Here is a 10103-nt window from a genome sequence, read left to right as displayed (position 1 = left end):
AACTGACTTGGACTGTAGGACACTCAGCTGGTCTCAGAGAATCATGGGTGTGGGGAAATAACCCACACATCTGTGACGTGAGAGGAAAGGAAAGCATAGGAATACCGGCCAGACAGTGAGTCAAGCAAGGCGGGCACCCACAGAAAACAGCCCAGCAGATTCTCGAAACAAATACTTCTGAATTTTTACTGAAAGCAACCTAGGGAACAACCACGCTTGGAGGTCTCATCAGTGTTCACTCTCAGAAAGGTGCCAACTCTCCGATTCATGAGCCGCGCACCTGCACTCTGGGTTACTCACAGAAAGAACACGCTGTCTCTCGATTCTTCCTGAAATTAGAGGTCTGCCCTCCGAGAAGAGCACGGGAATCTGTGTGTCCATCAGCGATGGCTCTTCTCCTCGGGAGCCCAGAGCCTCTCCCTCTGGCATCACAGCTTCCAGTCTGCGGGGGTGAGGGAGCATCATTTCATGACGGAAATGACGCTCATTTCCGTCAAGGTAAGTCAAGGAAAGGTAAGTCAAGGAAAATCTCTTTTTAGTGGGTTTGCAACCATTCATGTTCCGTTTTCGGAAGATGACTCTCTTCCGTGCTCGGGCAGGCAACCCAGGCTTTGGCGTCAGGACCAGGGACGAGAGGGGACTGGACATTTCCTCCGCGGAGGCCGTTTCTTGCCAGGGGCCCTCAGGCAGTCTTTGGAGAGGGTGATTCCGTCAGGCTGGGCCCACTGCTCTAACCCCTCCGGTTTCTTTCTGCATACATATGAAAGGGAGCTTATTCTCCCTGACAGAGCCTTTCTGATTTGACAGAAGGATGTAAGATATATTCACTCAAGTGAAAAAAAAAGGAAATTGAGGTCTGTTTGTATTTCCTTGAGGCCATAAGCTCCTGAAGCGGAGACCATCACGTTTTTACTCCTTAGTGGACTGTAACCATAGCATAATATTCTGCAACTAATTAGTCCTTTCATTAACTTTATTGGAGCCATGATGGTGACCACTGGCCTAATTCGAGGAAATCACCCCAGGCACGTAGGCTTAGAGATAAGCCTGGGTAGTCTGGAGGGGGCAACACAGTTCCCCAAAGATGACTGTCCTATTCTCAGCTCCGCACTGATGTCCCTGCTTTGCATTTCTCATTTCCTCCAACAACCAGGCCCCTCCGAGGCCCCAGAGGCCCCCGCATGGGACCATCAGCATGATGGGTGCCAGGAGCAGAGGGAGGGGGTTGGCGAAGTTTCCACCCTGCTCATTTATTGCTTCAGGATATGAGGGGGCGGGCAGCTTTATCAATGGATCACTATTTTTAAAATTAGGAAATAATTTGAATACATATACAAATATGTCTGTGTGCATGTGTGTGTGCATTTTTGCTCAAAAGACATCATTCTCGGAAAGGTCACAATTGTTTAAGAATCCTCCCCAGATTTATAATCTACTTAACAGTGGATCTTCAAACTAACTTCCCCCGCTTTTAACTAATTTTCCAAGCTCTTTCAAGGGGGCTCATGATAAGCTTCTGTCAACACCTGGGGGAGTGCTCCTGCTGGCTAGGCCCACCCCAACTGCAAGGCCCAAAGCGGCAGGAGATGTAATTGTCACACTTCAGAGAGTTTATTTCCTGTTTTCAGAAACCAGGCTCCTGCCCCCGGTTTTCTCAGAACAGCTCATTATATAAAAAGTGACTTCAGGAACAAATGGTTAAGCAGGAAGATTAGTTGTCCTCATGTTTACACGGTTTTATGGCCACCGCTTAATTTTTCTGGTACAAAGTACAACGAACATTTGAATTTGTCTCACCATGAAGAAATAGAGATTACTGTTATTACTGAAAATAATTCACTGTGGTGTCTTTCCATAGCCAGGTGGCCCCATCCATCCAAGCTCATCTAAGGACCCCCCCACCCCACCATGACAACCCCGCCAAGGTGGCTTTCTCCCTGCCCTGGTGTTTTATTACATATAAGTGAAGACTCATTTGCATGATGCTTGATATATTTTTGCCAAGAGGAGGAAAAAAAAAATACAGACATGTTGAGGACAGAGACTGAATTGTATACAGTATTCCTTTAGTTCACTCACCATCTAAAACAGCGTGAGGTGTGGGGGGGCCCTCCATAAATACTTGCTAAGAGGAAACTAGAAGCAAATGTTTAGTCATGAATCCCATGAATCACTGTGGGTATTGATCATCTTTTACAAAGAATTCAAAGAATTTCACAACTATGGCCTTCAGTCACTGAGACTTGCCATTTTTCCGATTTTTGCCCCTTCCACTCACCCACTATTTCTCAAAGAGGCTTTTCACCAGTAAGTCTGGGCTTGGAAGGAAATCATACAGTATACTTCTAGATCAGTTTGGCGGTAGATTTTTTTCAAGGACAATGTCCAAATTTTTCCCACTTGGAAACAATGAGGTACTTCTCCAGTGTACAAATCTGCTTGTGACCATAAAGAGGGAAAAGAGTGGCTGCTCGCTGATCATTTTGGAAGAGGCAACTGTCATTTTTCTGTGTTATGTTTAGTGGCAGTTTCCGGTCAACTCGATAGCCTTCTCCTGGTACCATCTTGTGCCTTCTGCACTGTGACCAAGAAGAAGGACATTCCTGGGTTTACCTCATCATTAAATCCAAACATACTGAGCTACATGACCCTCCTGAGGGCAAGGACTGGGTCTCTCATCCTGTGTTTGAGGGTCTTATTATTAACATGCTTTATCTCAGTTCTCACCACAATCTAATGAGTAGTTGTATTTCCGTCACTTTTGACTCAAAGTTCTAAAGATACATATACATGAAGATGAACAATTTTTCTTCTCTTGCTCCTGATCTATTCAATTCCTCTCTCCCAGCCCCCAGATCACTTGGTGTTGGTTTCTGTGTGTCCTTCCAGAGTTCATTCATGCATAAAAAGCAAAGCGTGAATGAAGAGATTTATCCTTCTTGTTTATAAAAAGAGAAAGAAAGAAAGAAAGAATAAAGGTCATGATCCCGGAGTCCTGGGATCGAGTCCCGCATCGGGCTCCCAGCTCCGTGGGGAGTCTGCTTCTCTCTCTGACCTTCTCCTCGCTCAGGTTCTCTCTCACTGTCTCTCTCTCAAATAAATAAATAAAATCTTTAAAAAAAAGAGAGAGAGAGAAAGAAAGAAGAACGAACGTCAGGACGCCTGGGTAGCTCAGTCTGTTAAGTGTCCAACTCTTGATTTTGGCTCAGGTCATGATCTCAGGGTCATGAGATCGAGTCCTGCATTAGGCTCTGCACTGGATGTGCGGCCTGCTTAAGATTCTCTCTCTCCCTCTGCCCTTCCCCCATTTCCAAAAAATAAAAAATAAATAAAAAGTGAAAAACAAGAAAGAAAAGTGTCATTATGCTACCATGCAGTTTGTGCCTTCGTAGGAGGAATTTGAACCCAGTTCTATCAGACTTCAAAGCTCAAGATTTCTTCACACTGCAAGACCACTTTCTTAAGGGAGGACAGCAAGAAAAACATCTTGAATTCCTCCCCAGCTCTACTAAGTCGTCAGGCTCTAGGGCTCATGATAAGTGCTGAGGCGGTCCGGTGAAATTTTTTAAACTCTTAGCTTGTCAGCTTCAAGGTTTACATTAGGTAGGATAAAGGCAGGAGAAGAAAAAGAAAAGATCTATAATCCAGAATATTTTCTGACTGTGAGATCTTCTAGCCAGCTTGCATTCCAGTTCAAAATATTTCTTTATATCATGGATAGCATATTTTACGGGTGGTAGAATGTCTAGGGTGAGTATGACAAGCCTGGCCCAGGATTCCACTGGGAGTTGGGTTTAGGGGATAGGAGAGAAAGAGAGTCAATTCTTACCAAGTCCCTAGAAGACAGGGAGCCCAAAGGAGTTTAAAATCCCATTTAAAATGCAAATGGGATCATATCACTCTGTTTCTTCAAATCACTCACTGGCTCCCTTCACCTTTACAAGATAAAGCCAAACTTCTCCTTATGGTAGCACCCAAAACTCTTCTGATTTTCTTCTTGATTTCTTTCAGGCTTCCTGTCTCGTGGCTAGCGCACACACCACAGCCCAGGCACGGTATTAAATTTGCCCTCTTGGCTGGCATTGCCCTTCAAGATTTATTCTTCAAGACCCAGATCAGGCCTCAGCTTCTCCAGAAAACCTTTTTAGACACCCCTATTCCAGACTTGTTGTCCATGCTGGGTGTGCCTACCGAAACTTTGCTAAGTATGTCAGCTGTTTCCGCTACCAGCCCGGGAGTTAAGTCCTAGCATTTACTGGGTGGTTTTGATAAAGTTGTAGAATGAGCCCCGCAGTGAGATTGTTTCATCCGTCACTCCTAGGCTGCGAGAGCTTGGGAAGAGTTATTTATGCCTTCTGTCCTTCATTTTGCTCATTTGTAACATTAAATGAATAGTAGTACCCACATGGCTTGTTCTGATAATTAAATGATATGGTACAATTAAGTGCTTAGCACAGCATAGAAAGAAAGTCATTAGCTTGTTCATTTATTTGCTTGCATTTTTTTTTTGTCTTCCTCATCCCCCACCACACTGGAGTGTAAGCTCTAGCAATGTAAGGAGTCTGTCCGCTCTGTTCACTGCTCTATCCCCAGCACCTAGAACAACAGCTGAAAACCCAGTGCTTCCTTGTAGACTATATGTTGTATGGCCGTATCAGTGAATGACACGGGAGTTAGTCGTGGAGTGCTCAAGCCACAGTAGGCCAGCCAGTGTCCTGCAGAAGTGGAAAATATCAATCCCCCAGCATGGTCTTTAAATATATTAGATACTCAACAAATATCGGTGCCTTGTCCTATCCATTGTCAGCCACAGCCTTTTGCATGAGAATGAGACCCTTTGGCAATATCCGCTGTGGAGCCAGGTGACAGTGACAAATATGAGTACAAATATCAGTAACGGCAATCTCTCTCTCAGCCGTGCACATATACAGCCTTGCTGTAAACAATGACAGTCATAACAACGCTTTCAAAACAACCCACGCCAAGCGACTTCCTAGTTATCACTCTTATCTCTGCAGATATTGGAATCCAAGTCTTTGTAGAGTTTATATCCAACCAGAAATTCATACTTTGTAGTCCCTGACATCATCGTTTAACAAACAGGAACTTGACATTTTCAATATGAGAAATTTATTGTGACTTCTTTTTTCTCTGTGGAAAAAATGTTTAAAGCTTCTCAAGTAAGGAGAACACTGCGTACTAAAAAATTCCAGAGGGAGGTGGTTTGAGGGCTTTTTTAAATATATAAATGGAGTTTAGGGGGTATTGCTAAATTCATCAAGATTTGAATTTATTTTTGCTCAAGTGAGCTGTCAGTGCAGTGTAGAGAGAATAAGGAAACCAGGCATTTTTACTACTTGTTGTGCCCCTATCTGGCTAGGTGACCTTGAACATTCACTACATTTCTCACCACACATGCAAGGGGTTGTTGAGTGGGTGATCCCAAAATCTTCCCAGCTCTAGCCTTCTGCGTATTTTCAGCTGATGTCCTCCTAAAAAATCTGTAAGAGATGAACCAATCAGGGGATGACTTCCTGATCTGACTCCATGCAAAACACACAAAGGTTAATAAGAAGGAGTCTTTTCCCTCAAAAACTGGAACACACTCCAGTTTGATGATATTTAAGAATGATGGGGTTAGATGGGACAGATTTGAAAACAAAGCAAGTTCCTTCCCCATTGCCTTGATTTTCTTTTAAATACACAATTTAATTTGCTTTAAAAGATTGTAAAAAAAAAAATCATGCTAAAGAAGACTTGAAACTTTTTATGGTAATTATAGGGAAGGAGAACAGTAGTGGTGGTGGAAAAGCATGGTGGTTGGAGGGGTTGAAAAGATTGATGGGGGACCCCTGGGTGGCTCCATCGGTTTAGCGTTGTCCACCTGCGTACCCCTGCTTGTGCGCGCTCTCTCTCACGCTCCCCATCTGACAAATAAGTAAATAAAATCTCTAGAGAAAGAAAAGGATTGGTGGTCAGCTCTGTGATGCCGAGTGCCTTCCTTACTTTCACTCCCCCTGTTTTCCAGAGTCTTCCTCAGTGATATGAGCATCATTCCCTTCCTGACACCTCAATACACTTTGGAGGAAGATCACATCTTGAACAAGTTCATAGAAATGCTTTGAAATGGTATAATCTACAACCATACGTTTAGTCACTCTAACATCTACGCAACAGACTAAGGATGAATAACACCATAGGCGACATGAACCTTGCTCGTAATTCAGATGTACTAAAACATGGTTTATTTCCTACCACTAAATTTAATGTCTATTTCAAGCCTAGAAACCCTGTCTCAGTCACTCCTGCGCTTTCTTCCTCCATGGATGAATGTGAATTCTGGGGGTTCACAGAGAAAACCAAGGTGTGAGTTTCATAAGGGTGGATGGCACCTGGCTTCAAGAGTCTCCACACAGATGTCTGCTGGGGTATGCCCTTGTCCTCAGTTGCTGACCCCCACAAGTTACCGGTGACATATTCTTTCTGTCCAACTGGCACCTTTAGACCCCGCTGTCTCTGCACCTACTTGGAGGTGTGGGAATTTTTCTGTGAGGCTGTGTAAAGATCCTCTTCCTTTCACTGAAGTCCCTCTCTGTGGTCCTCTTGTCCCTGAACTCAATCCGCTATTTGTATCTGTCACCCAGTTCTCAGATTGCTTCTCAGTCTCCTAGTTATTAACAAGAAGGAAATATCTGTCTTCTCCTTTCTGGTCTCTTTACAGGGGCTGAGGAAACCCCTCCCAGTTCCCAGAGAAGCCTTCTTCCCTTAGCACCCTTTATAATATTCTCCTTCCTAAAGATTTTGTTTTTCCTCGAAGTGCTCATCATACCCCAAGGGCTTAGGTGTAACCTGCTGACCCTCCCTACCCTGCTCTCCACGGAGTCACATTCTCCTTTGAAATAATGAGCAGAATTTCCTGGATACCCGAAGGGATGGAGAGAGCAGCGGAAGATACTGACAGAGTGGTGGAAATGCCAGTTAATATGAAACTTAAAATATTTTGTAAAGGTTAATGTCCCACTAGTGCCCCCAACAATAATAATGGAGGTGTAGAAATACATCTGGATTAGTTTGAGTGTGAGACAGGCCACAGAAAACAAAAAGAAGAAAGGAAGGGAGGGAGCAGAGATAGGGAAGATTTCAGATAGTAAGGACAGGAAAAAAGAAAAAAAGATGATGCACACGGTGTACAGCGTGGCTGATTTTGAGCCGTATTAGAGTGTCCGGGAGCAGCTCGTTTTGTCACGTGACTTTCCTGCGTCTCTTCCGGGACTGAGGCTTCCTCTGGGACTGGTCAGTAGCAGGAAGGAAGCACCTGCCTCACTCTCCACTCTCCCACCTTTAGGTCATCGCAGGCCAGTGCCCTGGGCTGATGAGCCAGTGGTTCACCTCCTCTGCTCCACCCCTGCCTCCCAGGTTCCCCTCCAGTCCCACCCCTCCTGCTAACCTGCCAGGCTGCGTTTTAAATGACCGTCTTTGACAAACGTCTACATGGCTCTATAAAATCAACAAACGTGATGAGCTAAGCACAAGGCAATGGCAATTCTATGGCCTCCCTTGGGATAATTGGTGACACCATGCGGTGGTGGGAATCTAAGCCTGAAAATCATTGCTTTGGAGGGAGGGAGGACAACTGAACCACTTCTTCCATTAAAGTATATAAAATTTAAATAACGTCCCTTTTCTTCGTGCCCTTTTTTATGTGCTGAAAAGTCTAAATATTTATTAACTTCTATTTACAGAATTCATTATAACTGCATTCAGCCAGGGCTCTCATATATTTTAAAAACATATGGCACTTTATAAATAGCATCATATAAAAATAATTAGGAAATAATTGTGTTTTCATTTTCAAGAAACAAGGTACTACCAAGCTTAGTAAAATAACCAAAAAAGGAGTGGCTGGGTGTCTCAGTTGGTTAAGCATCTGCCTTTGGCTCAGGTCATGATCCCAGGGTCCTGGGATGGAGCCCCACATCAGGGTCTCAGCTCATTGGGGAGCCTCCTTCTCCTTCTCCCTCTGCAGCTCCCCCTGCTTGTGTTCTCTTTGTCTCTTTTCTCTCTCTTCTTCTGTCAAATAAATAAATAAAATCTTTAAAAAAAAAAAACAAAATAGCTGGTTCTCGCATGAGGGCCCATGATCAACAGGTCTACATTAGTTAGACAAGCAAGCTACAGCTGGCATTATGTCACATGGGAAAACAAGAGTTCTTCACAATTGGGCTGTCACTAGCTAGATCACCTTAACTGGCCAGTGTTGTTGGAGGCTGGCAGAGAAAGGCTCCTCAAAAGTCTGCTTCTAACCATGTTCCAGCCTTTTCCGTGAAGTCAGTCATGGAGATAGGTGAGATCCCCATCTAGACTCTCGTGACCAGGAGAGTCAGCCTCTAAGGTGCCTCAAAGAGTTTTCAAGGACTGGTGGAAGTGGGGGAGGGGAAACTGGCCAGACTCTCTAGAAGTTACTCTCCTGCATTTTTGCCATAGGGACAGTTGGAAGTGATACTGTCTCTGTCTTATCTAGAGTGCTATGAAACACAGCTTCAGCCTCTTCCTCCCAACGCATTCCTACAGAGATGCTCTGGAACCACCCCTCCTTCTGTGTGTTTATTCATGGCCATTTCCCACAAAAACCTAAAGTGACGGACAAGATGCTCTATCTTTCCTCCCCACCCCTTCATCATCATGCTCTGCTTCTCATCGAACACAGTTCTTGAGGATGTGTGAGAAAAAAGCCAACGAAGGACTCTAATTTGAGATTCCACCATGCAGAGAAAACCGTTTTTCCTAGGGAACGTGGGTCTCTACTAATGTATGCAATCATTTAGTTTTCCAAGGTCTTGAGGAAATCACATTTTGCATACATTGAAATGTTTTAGATTTGCTTCTGCTGCTTTTGCATTAGCACTAACAGTCTTACTAGTCCCTTTTAATATGATTTTAAAAAAGAAAAAAAGATGAGATCTTTAAAACGAACCACCCGTGACTAGCCACACGCTTTGTACTATGGATGTTGTATTTTCCCTTTCATGCCTTCGAATAGACTGCTAGTCCCTCCCTGCCTTATCACCACTTTGCAGAAGCCGTTCAAGGACAGGGAAGGGGTCGGAGGCCAGCAACGTGGAACCACATAGCTGACGCCCAGAGATCCCACCGCGAAACAGAAGGAGCCAGGGTGAGCAGGTGGGGAGGCTGCTGTGGCTGTCACCTGCCCTTCCCCCCACCCCCACCCCATCCCCCCTACCAACCTTACCCTTGCGCTGGCTACTTTGTGTTGCAGACGGAATGTGAAAACGTCCACGTCTCTAAAATTAAATTACAGACTTTATGGAGCGATTGGCATACCTTTGTGTCCATTCTGTGTCCTAGAATGTGGGAAACATCTGTATGTTTATAGTTTGTTTGTTTGTTTGTTTTTTGATAAAAGTAAATGTTTAATTTATATGCCACGTTGTAACTTGCATTTTTGGTTGTTGGTGAATGCCTCTTCAGGTCGGTAAATAGACATCCTAATGATAATGTAAATAGACATCATAATGATTGGTGACTGCAAAATATTTCACTGGATGGATCTATAACGTTGTACTGGAGGAGTCTCCAACTCGTGGAAGCTTGGGATGTTTGCGCGCTGGGCTGTAGGGAGGCCTCTCGTTCCTAGGCTCAGGTTCCTTGGCCCACCTCTGGTTTCGGTCACAACTGCCACAGAGAGGGTCAGAAAATCTCAGACTCACCTGCTGCTCACGTCCCGGGATCAAGTCAGCATAGGAGTTTTTCCAACACTAAAGGAGCCGGAAGTGAGAGAGAAAGAGAAGAGAGAGAGAGAGAGAGAGAGAGAGAGAGTGTGTGTGTGTGTGTGTGTGTGTGTGTGTGTGTCTGTGTGTGTTGTCACCCTGCCCCCAGGCAACATTCAACCAACTGCAGACGGAATGGACTAATAAACACTCCAGCCTCCTGCCCTTCTAAGTGATGCCCCTGAGGGCACAGGAGGGTTGAGCCCCTGTAGCCGGGATGTCCACCCCCGTCTATTTGTTTATTCCTTCTTCCCTAGCTCTCTCACTCCTGCTTCTCGGGGTTAACTTGTAAATCAACTTTCTGGATCCATGCAA

The 10103-nt window shown here is 44.6% G+C and overlaps 1 long non-coding RNA gene across 1 annotated transcript; it reads left to right on the top strand.

Annotated features, from left to right (window-relative positions):
• Window positions 1–413: 413 nt before the first annotated feature.
• LOC309847204 lies at window positions 414–9410 on the top strand. The gene is made up of 3 exons (XR_014302368.1): window positions 414–498; window positions 9078–9172; window positions 9278–9410. It is a non-coding gene; the product is annotated as an uncharacterized lncRNA (long non-coding RNA).
• The last annotated feature ends 693 nt before the right edge of the window (window positions 9411–10103 follow it).

The sequence above is a fragment of the Mustela nivalis genome (genome assembly GCF_964662115.1).
Source record: "Mustela nivalis genome assembly, chromosome: 1".
NCBI lineage: Eukaryota > Metazoa > Chordata > Mammalia > Carnivora > Mustelidae > Mustela > Mustela nivalis.
This window is presented reverse-complemented; position numbering and strand designations above follow the sequence as displayed.